This window comes from Ambystoma mexicanum, chromosome 3p (assembly GCF_040938575.1).
Source record: "Ambystoma mexicanum isolate Mex_15411 chromosome 3p, UKY_AmexF1_1, whole genome shotgun sequence".
Taxonomy (NCBI): domain Eukaryota; kingdom Metazoa; phylum Chordata; class Amphibia; order Caudata; family Ambystomatidae; genus Ambystoma; species Ambystoma mexicanum.
The window spans coordinates 758,717,272-758,734,231 of NC_090925.1; positions in this window are offsets into that span (position 1 = coordinate 758,717,272).

The window sequence follows — 16,960 nt, forward strand, 5'->3', positions numbered from 1 at the left end:
ATTCTAGGAGACTAAATGGCTCTCCGTTAAAGACAAGATTACGCTCAAAACTGCCTCCCTCACTCATAAATGCATCAATGGTGCTGCCCCACGATACCTTTCAGAAAGAATTGACAAGAAATCCTCCCTATGCCCGACCAGGACAGCCAATACCTTCTGTCTGGCCGTCCCCAGATTTAAACTAAAAAAGGCTGGAGGAAGCAGCTTTCTGGTCATGGTGACACAGCTCTGGAACACCCTCCCTCTTTCATGGAGAGAGGATCAACCTTTCCTGCATTTTAGGCACAACATCTTAATCTGGCTTGTTTCTAAGGACATCTGAGACTGACCTATCCTTGCCCTGTCAATTGAATTGCCTAAGTTGACAAATGAAACCACTGCCAACGACCCATATGCAACTATCACCTTTCTCTTGTATATACCAATTGTAACTGTTGTAATGCACTGAACTGTAACACTGTAACCCAAGCTTAATGCATTCTTGTATTTCTGAGTAATGCGCCCAGATACCTTTGGATTTGGTGCGCAAAACAAAAAAATAAAACAAACAAACAATGGTTTCTATTAGGTTTTCATTAAAAGTGCAAGGTCCTGTAAGCACCCGCACCAAACAGTGCCATCTTGGTATTCGCGATTGAGGTTGGTGGCTCTACAACTTTACACTGACTTCCTATCTTGGAAGGTTTATTGATCCTGTCTCTGGTCCTTTTGTCCCACATAAGATGTTTTGTGATTGATTACCAGGCTAGGGTGCCCTCAGTAGCAAGTTACCACCTCTCTCTAGGATCCCTGTCCTGTCCATCCAGTGTACCTGATTCTGTGCTCCAAATGAGATGTAAGCACACCCCCTCGCCCCAGTCAGTAGGCTGGTGGGCAATGTGGTCCACCATAGTGATGCAGTGACACGAGCTCAGGAAATGGCTTGAGCACCCTGTCTCTGGCAGGGGGACTGGGCTCCAGTGAGGCCCACTCCCACCCCCTTCTGGGCTTACATCCAGTAGTTGCAGGTTCAACCCCGTATCCTGTTTGTTGCGCCCCTGATAAAGGAGTGGTGAGTTGCTCTAACCCACCACAGTTGTTGCTGTCAGAAAATTGACATGGTGCCTGCTGCTGTCCTGAATGATATGCTGAAAGTGTTATGGCACCACTCAGCTTTTCATGTTCCTGACAATTTATGTGACATGTAGTACAGTATCAGATGGCCGGAGTCATCACCAGACGCAGAGGGTTACGATTAGCTGTCATGTAAATGTGCTAATGAATTCATGAGCCCATAATAATATACAGATAATGCTTGTTTGTGGATGTGCACTGTGTTGAGGGAGAACACCCCACCAGTTGATATGAGAAGGCCGAGCCACCGGGAACTTGAATGGTGCAGCTGCTACCAATGAGCCTCCCAGAGGGTGGATGGCATGGAATTCCCTGAGCTCATCACCCCCTCCAAGACCTGGTAACTACTGCTACTTTTGGCGGAAACAGGGCCCCCAGCTGCTGGCACGGAACTGGTAATAATCCCAGCAGCCTAAGCTTTAATAGAGAGAAACAACAAACTGATATTTTCCCCAAACCATGAGCATTTGGCTGTACGGAAATGCCTGATTATTCAGAGGGCGGAAGAATCCTGACGGCATCACGCAGTCAGGCAAAAACGCACGCCAGATCTCACCGCGTGCACCAACAACTGCAGAGCCCCAGGAAGACATGAACAGGCACGCCAGCGATTCTAAGATGGCGCCGAGTTTCCAGTGCGTTTCTTAAGCCTCGGAGCAGCTAATTGAGAACAATAGTGGCCAGTAAACATTCACCCAATGCGAAGAGGGTAAATATGTCAATTCTAGGCTGGTTTACAAATAGACCGCTTGACCTAGGTGTATAAAAACAGCTGGGGCAGACCATTAAGGGGACAAGAAAAGAGGAAGCAAATGTGCCGTTAACCACTCCCTGGGGAAACCAGGAGACTGCTACCTGCACTGAGGTAGCCCATCTGCTAGCAGTATTGACAGAGAAACTCTGCCAAATACAAGGCAGAAGCACCACCATTAGAAAGCGTGGTGTCTTTTGATGTGGCCTCTGGCTGGACCACGAAATACAGGCACAGGTTCAACACTTGCTCGTGTGCCCTGGGGTGGACTAACCAATGAGCAAGATGGAACCAACTATGTGTACAACCTCCTTTAATGACCCTCTACATGCTTCTGTCCCAAGGCTCTCTTGGGCCCTTCTCTTCCTCCCTCATCCCACATACCCAGTCCTTCTTCCTCCTCCCTTAAGGTCGTCCTTGGTTTAAGGAGGACTGACCCTATTCACTCCACGACATCTGTCAGGATGTGAAACTCACAGCAGGGTGTTGCCACAGATACCAAAAGGGAGACCGAAGGCAAGGGCACTGTGCCCTCCTGAGAGAAACATGATAATTGAAGCACTTCTGAGAAAGAGAGACTCCTGGCAGTTGGGTGATCATATCTACTGCCTGATGAGGAGGGGGACATACTCTTTCTATCTAATAAAGACGAGAGGCCCTGGAGAGGTCCACGTGTTGAGAAGAGATCATGGAGAAGTCCAATTGCTGATAGTGCGAAGGTTTAGGCACAGGGAAGATGGGAGAGCTTGGAAACGTCTTGAGAAGAAACCTTGGAGTGGTCTGTACTCTCTGGCGGGCATTATCCAGGGAATCATTTAATATGCGTGTTATTAGACTGTGGTCAGATGTTGATAGACTAGGTTTTGAAGAATTTTGTTGGTGACGTTTTGAAGACATTTCGATTGGAAGACGAGGGTTAGCCAGGAGGCCAAGGAACTTTATAAGAGAAGGTATGCACCTTTGTGCTGGCCTCCGCCTTGGCACTTTCATTAAAAGGTTAGGGCGCCCCTGAAGGCCAAAGGTTTATAAGATTGAAGATGTGAGACTTTTTCTGTTCGAAGAAATCCACATCCAGTGGTGCAAGAAGGTCCTAGAAAACCCCCACTATGCGCTGTCCCATCTTTGACACACCTCTAATAATGTACCTTTTATTAGCACATAGGGATCGTTATTGACCTCCTCTCCGCCAATAAGGATGGGGCAGTGCTGACTGTATTCTGAACATTCTGTGTTCGAAAGCAAACACTGAAACAACTCGGCAATTTCCAGGCAGGGTTTCTTTTGAAAAAGACACTTCCTCTCTGAGAGGATCTTCTTACTGCAACAACCTGTTCAACACAAGGGAGAGAAAGCTGATGCACGGGACGCTGGGTCCCCTTTCAGATAGAGCAATGTCTACTTTTACATGGCATTGAGTGCATGCTCATGTAAAACTTGCTGCAGTATCATGAAGTTTTCAATGTAAATGCTTAACTTGTGAAGACAACCTTATGAAAATACTACAAGATAAAAACACACATGTTTCTCAATGTACTTTACTCACTATTAAAGTAACGATTTACTTGACCACGAAAACTCCAAAACATATGTTGCTTTTACCACTATGTGCTAGTAGCCTTCCAGAACTAGAGAGGGGTCATTATCGCTTGGGATAATGACCATTTACCTCGGGCCTTAACTCAGGGTGGGTCATTATCCCACGATAATGACCGCTCACGAGGTCTATAAGGCCATATTATTTTCAAGTTATTCCCCTAGTTGCAATAGGCGTTTTTCCAACCAGGAACTACAAATACTAAATAAAAAATGAGTTAACTGAATAAGGCCTTCTTTTGCATCATTGCTCGACCTCTCTATGGCACATATTAATAAACCAGTGAGTGCTTCCTTGTCTTTGGTGTGGTTTCTGGTTATAGACTATTATCAATTCATAAAGGTGGCTACTCACTGGATGAACATTTTTCAGGGCTCCTACCAGTCTTTATTTGTTAGTTGGAGGCATACTGATTGAATCTGTTCAGGCCGGTCAACATATTCCAGTGACTAATTTGACGTGTTTAGCGGGTTGGCTTATGTCGCGCTCCTGTGGCATAAATTAGCTCCATATTGTCCTCATCATGCCTGAGGGGGATAGAAATAAGAGGTTGCTCTCGTCCCGATCGGCCGCTGGAGTAGAGGGATAATCTGTTGTCTTATGCGTGAGGTCTGCCATATCAGTAGCAGATTACCAAAGTGCTGCCGCTCTTGAAACCTGTAGGCAAGGTTTTACCACGTGACAGACAGTATGGCTGTATTTTGGGAAATTAACCCGATGAAGTGGTCTATAAATGATCAGAGAAGGGCAAGTGGATGCAGACAAATTATTGTCCATTCACCCTTTCCTGCCGGGGAATATTTGATTTCTTGACTCCAAAAGGCTCTTGAAATACGCCATTGATCTGATTAGCACCGGTCAAATAATACCATAGCCGCGGAGCGATAGCCGTTGCATCAATCCGAGGGATTCAGGACTCGGTGAGAAGTGCCCTTTTACTTACTATGTTTGGCGCCTATCACCTGGAGCATATCAAGGCTGGCGCTGGCTGGAATGGTGCTCTTTATACTCTTGGACAATTTGAATATGGTGTTATGTATTTAGGGCTATCTTACGCTATGTCCATTTTTTAAAATTTTTAGTTCATGGATTCAAGTTTTGCCAATAATTGGACTCATTTTTCCATGATCAATTTCGGTATTTTGTTTTATTTCTGTGTCTCTGTCCCGGCATACAAATCATTTCAGCCCAGGTTTCTGAAGATGAAATCGACAAGATAGACAACTAATTGTGACAACTAATTGCGCCACTTCCTAAATAGTTAAAATGCCCTGGTTCAGATTTGAGGAAATACCTATCAGGTTAATCAAAAACACATTTACATAGATTTATTACCAATTTAATGAACTTAGGTACACTAGAAAGTTTATTAAATGTGGTATTTGAAAAGGATTCACTGAATCACAGGAATAATGGCACAATTAGTCATCCATCTTGTATGAGTGTCTAGGGTGAGCTAATGCAGCCCACCCTTATGCCCTGATGTCTTGGCAAGCGCAGCCTGTGCTGTTCTTCATGCCCCTTTTGCAGTCTTAATCATTAACCGCTAATCACTTCTGTATGGACCTTTCAGCTGCAGCAGAAATTGTGCCACAGTACTCACCACATTCAACAAGTGATGCAACAGGGTGTGTATGTCACACCCTGAGCACTGAGAACACAGTTCTAAGAAGGCGACACACACATCCTTTCTTAGCACTAGAAAGGTTACGCTGGAGAAATGTAAGTCTGAGAAGGAGTCCGCGAAGTACTTGGGTTTCGTTTGATCTCTTGGTGAGTTGCCACTGGATAATGCCCATTGTCGGCTGGCCTCTGCCAACTCCTGTGGAAGAGAGTCAAAGATTTTTTATTTACCAATTTCTATAGAAAATTCGCCCAGAAATATTTTCATGGTTGAATAGACTGAAGTATTTGATGAAGGGGCTTAGATGGGATGATTGTGCTGAAGAGGGTCTTTAAATCATGTCCTGTTTGGGCATATACTGGGAGATGGCTCATGCACCACGGGCAATGCCCACATCATGATGGAGCCAGGGGGCAGGCCCAACGAAATCTGAGCTCTTCCTCAGCAGCAGCTGGACTGGGCAGTGTGGTGGTTCTGCTGGTTTCCCGTTGCATCATGTACCCCAGCCAGCGCACTGAGCAATCTAAGTCAGGGCGTTCTGCTCCCCCTAACTTACATGGCTCGTTGGGCGTTCTGGCTGGGGGATGGATGGCCCATTTTGGAACGGGGTGCTCCTGTGTACCCCATGCTAATGACATGTCAGGGGTGGTGAAATCCTGGCACCCACACTGCCTAGGAACCAGGACACTTGCTTCCTGTTTCATGTAAGTGCGCAGGGAGGACAATCGCACAGACCGGTGCATGGTCCCGTTTAGGGGTATGCCAAGTTTATTTTCTGCTGGTGTAATTGCGGGATGTTCTTGAATTCACAACTATACAAAGTTGCAAGGTTTTATGTTATTTTCCAACTACACCGACAGTGACGTTTTCTGCCCATACTATTCACTTCGCAAATCAATTTTCCTGCCAATTCTCATTGCAGCCAAAAATCATTGCACAGACGTATGTGGTAAAGCTCTCAAAAATACACGTGTTGAGACAGAGGGGCATACCCCATGTGCATGTGTATTACTAGCTAAGGCATAGTTAGCAGAAAACAAATATGCAAAACGACATTTTTGTAGCTGATTACTGATTAATTACATTTAGCAAAAACAAAAAGCACATAAACACATGCATCCCATTTTCACATTTCCATAGCTCCGAATAAATGTAACCAACCAAAATGAACTAACTATTCTTAATAAATATAGTTCGTTTTTACTTAGCAAGAAAAACAAATCTGAGGATCAATTCAGATTTTCCCAGTCACGAGAATATAGTCAAACCTCATTTCCAGGGCAGACGCAAGAGAAAAACAGGAAGTAGAAGTGACACACAATCTGGCCTGCTCCCTGAGGTGCATAGCATGCTAGTCTCTGACCCTGCCATCCTTTTTATATTAGAAAATAGAGAAATAGTTTCAGCAGACAGTGTTTTGCAGCACCATTTGCTTGATTTGATGGGTATAAGTTAGCAGAATGTCTTTTTCGGGTCACAGGTGTTTGTGGAGGGGAAAGAATGTGGCACCTCCAGAGCAGCATTTATTGGGCTATTAATCACACATACATACTTGACTGCCCACACTTCCTGGTGTGCTTATTGGGTACATCAAAACAAAAACATCTCATAGTGGCAATTATGGCACTATTGGGCGCAGTCGCCAGGAGTGTGTTGTCAAAGTTGCAGTATTTGTATTATTGGGCACATCAACATGAATGTGCTCTTACAGTTTCAAGACTGTCATTATTCAGCACAGCCAGCACGAGTGTGCTGTTAGTGGCAGTGTTGGTATTACAGGGCAATGTTAGCTTGAATTTGTTGTTACAGTAGCACAACCGGCATGGCAATGTCTTCTTACATTGGCAATACTAGCATTATTGGGCATTAAAACATGACTGTATCCCCTCAGTTCCAATTATGGTATTATTGTGCACAGCAACATAAATGTGTTTTAACAGTTGCAGTAATGTCATAATTAGTCAAGCCGAATTTAGTGTGTTCTTACAGGGGCAATGATGGCACATATTGGCAGAGCTGGCATGACAATATCTTCATACAGTGGCAGAATATTGTCGTCATGGGCATTGTGAAGGGTGACTTACAGTGCTGTGGGAAAAGGTATAAGAAAAATGTATTGGAAATGCTTGTATGTACTCTTGGTGATCTTTGCAACACTGACGAGTGGTGGATGTGTTCTGTGGGGTGAAATAGCCCCTGGATGCCAGAAATCAAGAGGCCAGAGTCATTGGTGTGCATGCCCCGAAAAAAAAGGCCAGCGCAGAAATGATGTCCAACATAAGGCCTTTGGAACACAGGTAAAAAGGAAAGAAAGTGAGCCTAAAAATCGGAAGATGCTAAAATATGCAAACTGCCTTTCATGAAGGAGGTGAAAGAAACATAGAAATAATGTCTTGATAAATCCATGGAAAGCTTTGCTGATATCTCACGAAAACGCAGCGCACAGCATCTTAAATGAAATACCAGATTGGTCCCAAGCAGCTGCAGTGAAACAAAGCATTTTTTTAATGTACATTAAACAAAATAAAGCCATTTTGTTTTTCCCTTTAGACTAGTAATATGCTCAGCTAAATGCCCACCAGACTTGCAAGCTTGGGCATCGTGTTCTCATGTACATGTACCATTCTGAAATAATGTGCAAATATTGTGAAATTTTGTGCAGTGTAAAATGTCATTTAAAGTAATTGGGTGTGAGTTTGAAATGCCTTGTGCTGCGGACCATTTCTTCAAGATATGAAAGTGGACTCCAGAGCGACTCCATTGCCTTGGGGGTTTAGGCCTGGTTGTCTTCAAACATCAGTGCCTTTCCTTAAAAATACAATCTTAAATACTTTTGAGATCAGACATGTGGTGGAAGACCATATAAAGCAGGTCTGCTCTGCAACACTGGTGACCTCCGGGTCACAGGTCCCATAAAAAATGCATTAGCTTGGCCATTAGCCCTTGAAGGGGTAAGCTAATATAAACACAGATCCCTCTGCTTACCTCATGTGCTCAGGGAGGGGGGGGAGGGGCAGCAGCGGTGGAGTGAAACTGTACATTGCTTACAATGGGAGAAATGTATTTTATCATGTAAAATGGACAGTGTACATCACACAGCAGTCATTCCAGGCATTTATGAAAGGTGACAGTTAACCCCTTCTAACCATGCTAAAACAACAATTTTTGTGAGATTAACACAGCTAAGGTTATTCATGAAAATTAATGTGATTTGGGCCTCCTTGGGTTTACCTGAGATGCGAAAAGTTGATAAAGTATGCCAATTATGAATAATATGACACCCGTAAAATGGCATATTTTTCACTGATATCGTTCCTGAGTAAATGAAGAAAAACATTATCTCTGCACAGAAATGACATACAGACTCCTGACTAGTCTCATCTTATTCATGTTACCATATAGTTGTCAAAAATATATTCATACATGTAAAGTTTTGGAGATCAAGGGTACTTGCCATGTAGTGACATTTCTATGTCCCGGAAGCATGCCAAGCCCGCCTGTCAAAGTGAGATGATGAAGCACTCTCCTCCCTTAGCTGTCCCAAAGCACTCCCCATCCCCTTGTCCTATCAGCACATAGGTGAGAGTGGGGAAGTGGAAGCTACCCTATCCCTTTCGCGGGAATCATGACAAGTTAGTGATATCATTTGCCCTATAACTAAACCAGCTTGACTCAGAGCTGTACTTCTCCCACTAATTCCATGAGGTGACCTGCTGCCAAAATCTGGTGAGAAATATCCCAGCAGAGAGAGGCCTGATCTTGCTGTGGAGACGGGAGCCAGGAGACATAGAGACTGATTGGGACCCTTGGAGGACTCAGAGGAAATCCTTGACTGACCTCATCCTGTCCCAGCAGTGGGTTCTGATGCTCCCGGATGCCCAGTGCAGACCTCTCCTGTAAGTAGAAATAACCCCAAGCCATAGATTATGTATGTCCTATGTGTTTTCAGCATTGCGTTAGTTAATTCCCCATTGAAAAATCCCCTGTTTGCCTGTGTAGATCCTTATTATATTTTTCAAAGTAAATCAATTATTTCCCCTATTATATTCACGGGGTCTGTATTGTTGGCAATCGAAACCAACAATCTTTTCCCAGTGTGTTTTGAGCCTTCATAGTCCTAAAGATGTGCCAAAAGAATGAACTCCACAGCCCTGTTCCGTGTGTGTGTGCAGGGTGTAAAAAACGAAATTGCCCCTGTGTTCCCAGTGTGCTCTGAAAAACGAATTTCCCCTTTGCATTTCTGTAATACATTACGCCTGTGATTCCAACCCAAAAAACAATTTTTCCATTCTGTTCTGATCATCATCCTAAAGCCCGGTGTGTTATTTTTAGGTGTAGAAAAACAAATTTTCCATTTCTTTCTATGCTTTCCCATTTCAGTTGTGCTAAGTAATTTAAAACCGATTTTCCCATTGTGCTCTGCAGAACGAATTTGTCCCATTGCCTTTCTGTCTCCCATATTGTTTCTGTGAACCAGACCCCAAATCTGATTTTCCCATTGTGTTCCCACTCCCTGCCACTGCCTTCAATTTAAAGGAATCAAGCCTACTTGATGTTTGGGGGTGAGGGTTGCTGGGAGAATGCTTAAAAAATCTGCTATCGCTGTGTGTTGAATTGTTCTTCTTCTGTCTTGTGATTTTAAAGGAATTCATTGTGACAGTGTATCTCTATGTTGTCGCTATATGGAAGGCACTGTGTTTTTGTGTTGCCGCAACATTGGTGGCTGATGTAACCTATGTTGATATTTGCCTAAATAAATTAATGAACCGGCCTGGTTCGTAGTCCATTGTGGCAGTGAGTAGAACAGCAAACTTGTGTCAGGAGAAAAGAGCCCTGTGTCAGGAAGTGTACCAGTTAAGGCAGGACATGGAAAAAAGCGAATTATGCTCTCAGGAACTGACTGACATAAGGATAGAAAAGGAAACATTAATGGGACGTGTGAGGCAAGCAGAGTTTGACCTAGAACAAGCAACACAGGCGAAAAATGCACAAAGTGAGGAGATTAGTCTCCTGCAAAGGAAGAGGTCTGAATATGCCCAGATGATATAAGCATCACAGAAGGAAATGAGTCCCTTTGTGAGGAGAACAAGGGGCTCAGTGGCCAAGTGGTGGCACAAAACAAACTAATAGAAGCTATTCAAGCCCTGATAGCACAGGTCAAAACTCAGGCCTCTATATATCAACAAAAGATAGGGGCTGAGAAAGATACATCTGAGAGATTGGAGAAGGGAATGGCTAGATACAAACAGGCTCTGAGGCACCCCGAACAGTTAGAGTATGGAAGGGCACCCTCCGATCATGGTGTGATGACCTCCTTACCAGGGACCTTAAGCCAACTCACCACATTATATGTGCGGGGCGCTTCTAACTTCAAGCCTACCAGTTTGCAAGAACAGGGAAACACGAGGCAGCTGGACTCAATCAGGCCTAGTATAACTGAGCCAGAAGGCCAGTCCCTATCCGATATTGACGGATATTCATTTTTATCCAGATTTAAAAATACCCCAGCAGGTACTTCTGACCAGGAGGGCTCCTATGATGATAGGATCAGGGAGTTTAGACAGGCAGAAAAATAAGTTACAAAGGGACCACCTGATCCGCTTTGCAGACAGAGAAGAATCAGAGTCCAGGCCTCAAAAGAGTATTTTGAAAACCATCACACAATCAGGGAGATCGGGGAAATTCTCCACCATACCCGGAAGAAGGGATGAGGAAGATGAGTACTTCCCTGTGCGAAAAGGGGAGCCCAAGGGAAGTGACCCAGAGAGCCCACAGCAACACAGGGGATAAGATCCCAGACCCTGTCATTCTGGGAGCGATTCCCAGTCTCATGGGAGTACCTATGGGAATGGGAGTGGACCACTAATAGTAGAAGCTCTGTGTCAGAGGGTGAGTGGACTCGGGTGCAGCAGAAAAAGGAGGCTGCCAAACAGAAGAGAGGTCTTGTAAAAGACTCAATTCAGCAAATAAAAGGCATCAGAAGCTTTATGACACCATATCACATAAATGCCAAATACTCAGTTTGGGAGCATAGGGAGCTGTATGGCCAGATGATGGCATCATTTGGCATCAGAAATGACCACATTTCCATGGAGTTTGTCAAATGGACATTCTCCCCGGAATACTCCAGCTTCTTAGCAGGGCAGGAGGATCAAGATCATCAAAAATGGTCCACCTATAAGGCGGCCATCTCAAATAATTTCTCAGTGCACAGGAACCCTCAGGAGGCCCGCAAAGCGGCCTACAACTTACAGTGTGGAGAAGACCAGACACCTAGAGAGTTTGTGCAAGAACTGAAGGAGGCATTTGCCCAGCCCTCTAGAAGGGTGCGCACCAACAGCCGGGAGTTCATTAATACTTATTTCCATGCACTCCGTAAGTATATAATGACCAAACTGGTTACAGACTTTCATGAGCGAAAGACCCTGGATTGGGTGATAGAACAGGCTACCCGGATTTATGAAGTCCAAAAGCCATCTGAGAATAAAAATAGCCACAGAAATTCCAAACCATCAACCACACCCGCTGCCGCAAAGGTGGCAGAGGTGAAGAATACCCCTATTCTGGATTTAGAAATAGGGGGGGTCTAAAAATACTCCTCCATCTAAAAAGCAGCAGGGGAGGCAGAGGAGACCCTCTGGTTCATCACAATTGAGTGGGGCCAGGCAGGATATCCAACCAACTCTTCACCTGACCCTGCCATCTATATTATCCCAAGCCCAAGATACAAGGGTAACAGACACATCTTGGGGTATGTATGGACTCCCCTGGCACAAGGGGGGGTCCAATCACATAAGTACTGTCCCAGGAAATCTCCCTCAAAACTTTCCTCAGATCTTCCCTCAGGAGGGAAGAAATACTCCACCTTTCAACTTAAGCTTCTTTCCCAGATACCCTTCAAACCCCAACTTCCAGAACAATCCCCCTCTCTCTCCCTTCTTTCAGGACAATAGAGCCCCAAATCAGGGAGAAGGCAGACCAAGAATGGAGGATTATCAGGGAAACCCTCAATACCTGAACTACTATGGGAGAAGGGACAGCTACCCTTCCTGAGATCAGCAAAAGTATGACTCTAGACCTCCATACCAACCCGAAAGGTTGTCACAAGGTTAGCGCCAGGTCCAAAGTATGACCCAAGACCTGGGTCGCATGTTGAGGGCTCAGCAGAGCCCTCAAATGAACATGGCTGCCCAGAACAGCTCAACACCTAGGTCTGGTGCCCCGGATCAATGACAGGGAGAAAACCCTGACAACCAACAGCTTCCAGAGGAGGAGGGCCAGGGGAAAGGGGAATGCAAAGCCCTAGAGGAAACTTCCTTTCTCACCCGAGAAAAACCCCAAAAAACCTCTGAACCTGAACCCAAATCTCCTACCTCCCAAAAAGCTGAAAGCTAGGGAACAGAGGGTAAGTATGAGAAATCAGGGGCAAAAGAAACCCCATTTTATGGAGGAGGACTGCTTCATCCTTTTTAAGGGGAAGAATCCCGGGGGGATTCAGGGAAGAACATCTTCTCTTTCAAGGATGGGGGATCCCTCCCAAGGAAAATTGGCTCCCAAAAGACCCTAAGTTAGACTGGGTAGGTATGGAGACTGACCCAGAAACACTAATTCCTGAACCCCAACAATGTCACCCAGATAACTCTGAAAGCAATGAGGGATCCTCCCCCCAAACAGGTTTGGGCAACTGCCTCCAGGAAAAGGGGGACAGCAAAGAATCAAGGTAAAAAGGGGACTTCCCCAGCCCGTTTGTTTCTTGGTGCTAAATTTTCTTCACAGATTCCTGGACTCCGACACAGAATACTGTCCAAGATCACACTGTGTCAGAGTCAAAAATAAAGAAATTAATTGCCAAGCTGGCACAAAATGCACTTTTTCTCTGCCCCCTTGAAGAGAGGGAAGGGAAATTTTATGCGCCTGCCAAGGTACAAATTCAATGTGCATTTTCAGCACTGGTGGATACTGGATCCCAAGCAACCCTTCAGTCCAAAAAGGCCTTTGACCAAATAAATTCAGGAAGGGGGAGAGTCATCAAATTTCCCTCACACCTCTTCCTGGACAACTCCAAAACTTCGATGGAAATGATATTTCCGTCAAAGGGACTACGGATTCGGAGATCAAAATTGGGTGATATAGGGTGAAACACCCAGTAATAGTCGTCACTCCAGAGAGCACACCTTGTCTCCTGGGGAATGACCTCCCCTGGAGGTAATCACCCCTGAATGACTGAGTGAACAAGGGCCTCTGGACACAGACTAACTGGCCAATCAAATTGAAACAAAGTACCAATTACGTGAGTTGAAATGGCACGTCACATGACTGAACAATGGTCTGACCAAATAGAATTTCACTTTAGGCACAATCAAGTCCCAGACATCACTGTCATCTCTGTAGGAGAACACACTGGTCATGGAACCCATTCTCCATTTTTTAAAATGAACCTTCCTCCCAGTTTTAAGTGGCATTCCGCACTGGAAGGAAATACTCTGAAATTCTATACCGATCCACAATCTGAAGAAAACCAAATCCCTTGACAAAATAGGTTGAAAAACCAGCTCAAAGCTTGGCTGACATCCAGTAAAAGGGTGAACAGTTATTTTTCCCCATGAGGTAAAAGATGGGGGGAGCCTGTTCTCACCAGAGTATGCCTCAATAATGGAAAAAGCTCAATCAACAAAGCATTATGCAGGAAACTGCCAAAAGATCAGACCATTCCCACGTTTAAGTTAATTGATAAGTGGGAAATGGGCCTGGAAACTCCAAATTCAAAACATCTCCTGCCTAGCAGGTGCATGCTAAAAATGTCTATTGGCGACAAAAGCATAGAACCTAATTGTTGGGTTGTGAGAGACGTCCTCACTGCATATTACGTAGGCAGTGACATTCTCAATCGATTCGCAATTAATTTGGACCTAATTAATTACAAAGCCTGGTCACGACTGGGGGGTAGCCCCATGGGCTATGACAACACTGAGAAAGCCTTTCGGTCAGCCCAATTGCTGGTGTATGCGATTGAAGTTCAAATAGGAGAAGAGGTCACCATCCCAGGACGAGTGCGATAATTCACAATTCCCCTAAAAATGAAGCGAGGACAGAAACCAGGACGCTTATATAAATACAAATTATCACTTCCAACAGCAAGGTTTGTATTTAAACCCGACACCATTAGTTGACCTAGAACACAACACCATTCGACTATTGGTGGATAACAGAGACCCTAGAAGTATCACTTTGGGTGCAGACACCTTTATAGGAATGGCGGTTGATGCCCAACATTATTCTATTGACTTAGGAAATGAGATCATGGGACCAATTCCAAATGACTGCTACAATTGTGATGACGATATCCCTCTGGAAAAGATGTTCAGCCGGCAAGGGGGAACTTTCTTGGTGTACTCTTCCTGCCCTTATGGTGGGGAAGAGGTAACCTGTGACATCAGGAAGGATAAGGTGATATTTCAAGTCAACAGTGACTACCTCCCCTCCTTGAAACCTCATGTCCAGTCCAACACCATAACTAGAGATCAAAGGAACCAGACCAAAGAGCAGAAGTTCCTCCCCTCCAGGTGCGGCACCTTTGAAAATGTAGATGAAATCTCACCTGTCGCCTATAAAATCCACATCCCTAAAGGAGAACAAACGGAAGAGAAATCAGTTGAAAAGCTGTCACTCCAGACAGAACTTTATTTATTTGCATTTGTATAGCGCACAGCAGCCCTTGGGCATCGTGGTGCTTGTTACAGAAGGCTTATAGATTGCAGTTACATGATATAAGGCATTTGGTTAGCATTTCAATGCAGACAAGGGGTTCCTTGGTTACAGTGGAACCTTGACTTATTGGGTAGTAAGGCAGGCTGTTGAGCTTGTACAGGTTATTTGAACAGATTAATTTTTAACAATTTATGAAATATAGTTTATGATTTTTCATTTCTGAGTGCAGTGGGGAGGGTGTTCCAGTTCTTGGGTGCAAGGTGTTGGAAGCTGGCGCCTCTTGCTGTGGCTCTTTTGAAGGGGGGAATGAAGATCTGATTAGTGAGATGTGTCCACTTGGGTCTAGCTGATGTGCATGGGGTGATTCTTTCAGAGAGGTATGGTGGAGCGTTGAAGGCGAGGCACTTGTGTGTGATTGCCAAAGTTTTAAAGAGAATACGCTCTTTGACAGGTAGCCAGGGGGCTTCTTTTCTTGCTTGGGATATGTGTTCCCTTTTGGGAATGGTCAAGGCAGCTCTCAGGGCATTATTTTGAGTTACTTGTAGTTTATGTATGTTTTTTGCAGATGTGCCGAGGAATAGTGCGTTGCAATAGTCAAGTCTAGTCCCGACTGTAGCTCTGGCAATGGAGAGGCAGTTTTGGGTAGATAGGAAAGGTTTGACTGTGTTAATGCTTTTAGTGGTGAGTGCTGCGGAGGAGGCTATGGCATTGACCTGGCGGGTCATGGAGAGGGTGGAGTCGATGAACACCCCTAGTGTTTTTACTGCTGAGGTTACTTTCATGACGGTGTTGTCTATGATAAAGGTGCTGTATTGTGGTGAGAGTTTGTTGAGTGTTTCCCACTAGGATCTCCGTCTTATCCTCATTGAGGCAGAGTCCATTGGCTGCCATCCAGGTTTGGATGGCAGTGTATATGTTGTTAAGGGCTGTAGCATCCTGTTCATAGATGCTACTGAGAGGGATTACGACTTGCGTATCGTCGGCATAGTTGGTGTAAGCTATGTCACGACGATCAAGGTCATTGAACAGTGGAAGGGTGAAAATGTTGTAGAGGGTCGGTGCAGTGCAGGAGCCTTGAGGAGCTCCACAGTGTATGGTGGTAGGTGGGGCACATGCAGTGTCAGAAAATACTCTCATTAGTCTACCGCTGAGGAAAGAGGCGATCCAAGCTGCTGCATTTCTTAGCTGCAGGCCGAGAATGTCATGGTTAACAAGATCAAAGGCAGCAGATAGGTCGAGCAGGAGGAGGAGTGCTGGTTTGCCTTTGTCCATAATATCCCTGAGTTGTATTTGTAGGTCTAGGAGAGCCGATTCTGTCCCATGACCAGGACGGAAACCGAATTGCCTTTTCCCAAGAATGTTATTTTCTTCTAGAAATTGCTGGATTTGGGTATAGGAAACCTTGTCCAGAATTTTGAGCAGGAACGGTATGGTGGTAATGGACCTGTAGTTATTGGCTGATTCTAGCGTGGGTTTCTACAAAAGTGGGAGTACCCATGCTTCTTTTAAGCTGTTGGGGACAGTGTTAGAATTAAATGAGGCATTAATAAAGGTTTTGAGGAATGGGGCTAGGGTTTCAGTGCAGTCTTTGGGCCTCATTACACGGATGGCAGTAAGGGTTTACCGGTACCGGTATTTTACCGGTACCGGTAAATACTTACCGCCTTACTACGAGGTCCCTTTGCGGGTTGGGGAATTTAACGCCTGCTTTTTGCCGGTGGTAAAAACCAACCCGCAAAGGGACCAGGGAGCTAATTACGGTACCACAATTTGCGGTACCGTAATTAGCGCCTTCCCCATTCCCATAGAGCCCTATGGGGCAAAAATGGGAATGGGGAAGGGCAATGGTGGAAGGGGGAATTACCGCCCCGCCAACCTTGGAATGGGGCAGTAATTCCCCTTTCCACCAAGGTGGTGCCGGTATTTCACTGGCATGAACCATGGCGCTAATAGCGCCATGGTTCACCGCCATCCGTGTAATGAGGCCCTTTGACTTGTTTGGCCAGACATGCATCCCCTTTGCAGTTAGAGGGTTTGATTTTTTTGACTATAGCTATTACTTCAGGTATATTGACTTCTCTAAATGAGAATGGTTTTATTTTGGGTGTGCTAGTCTTAGGGTCAGAGTGAGGGGCTGTGTTGAGGTGTTTGGAGAGGTTTTTGTGATGTT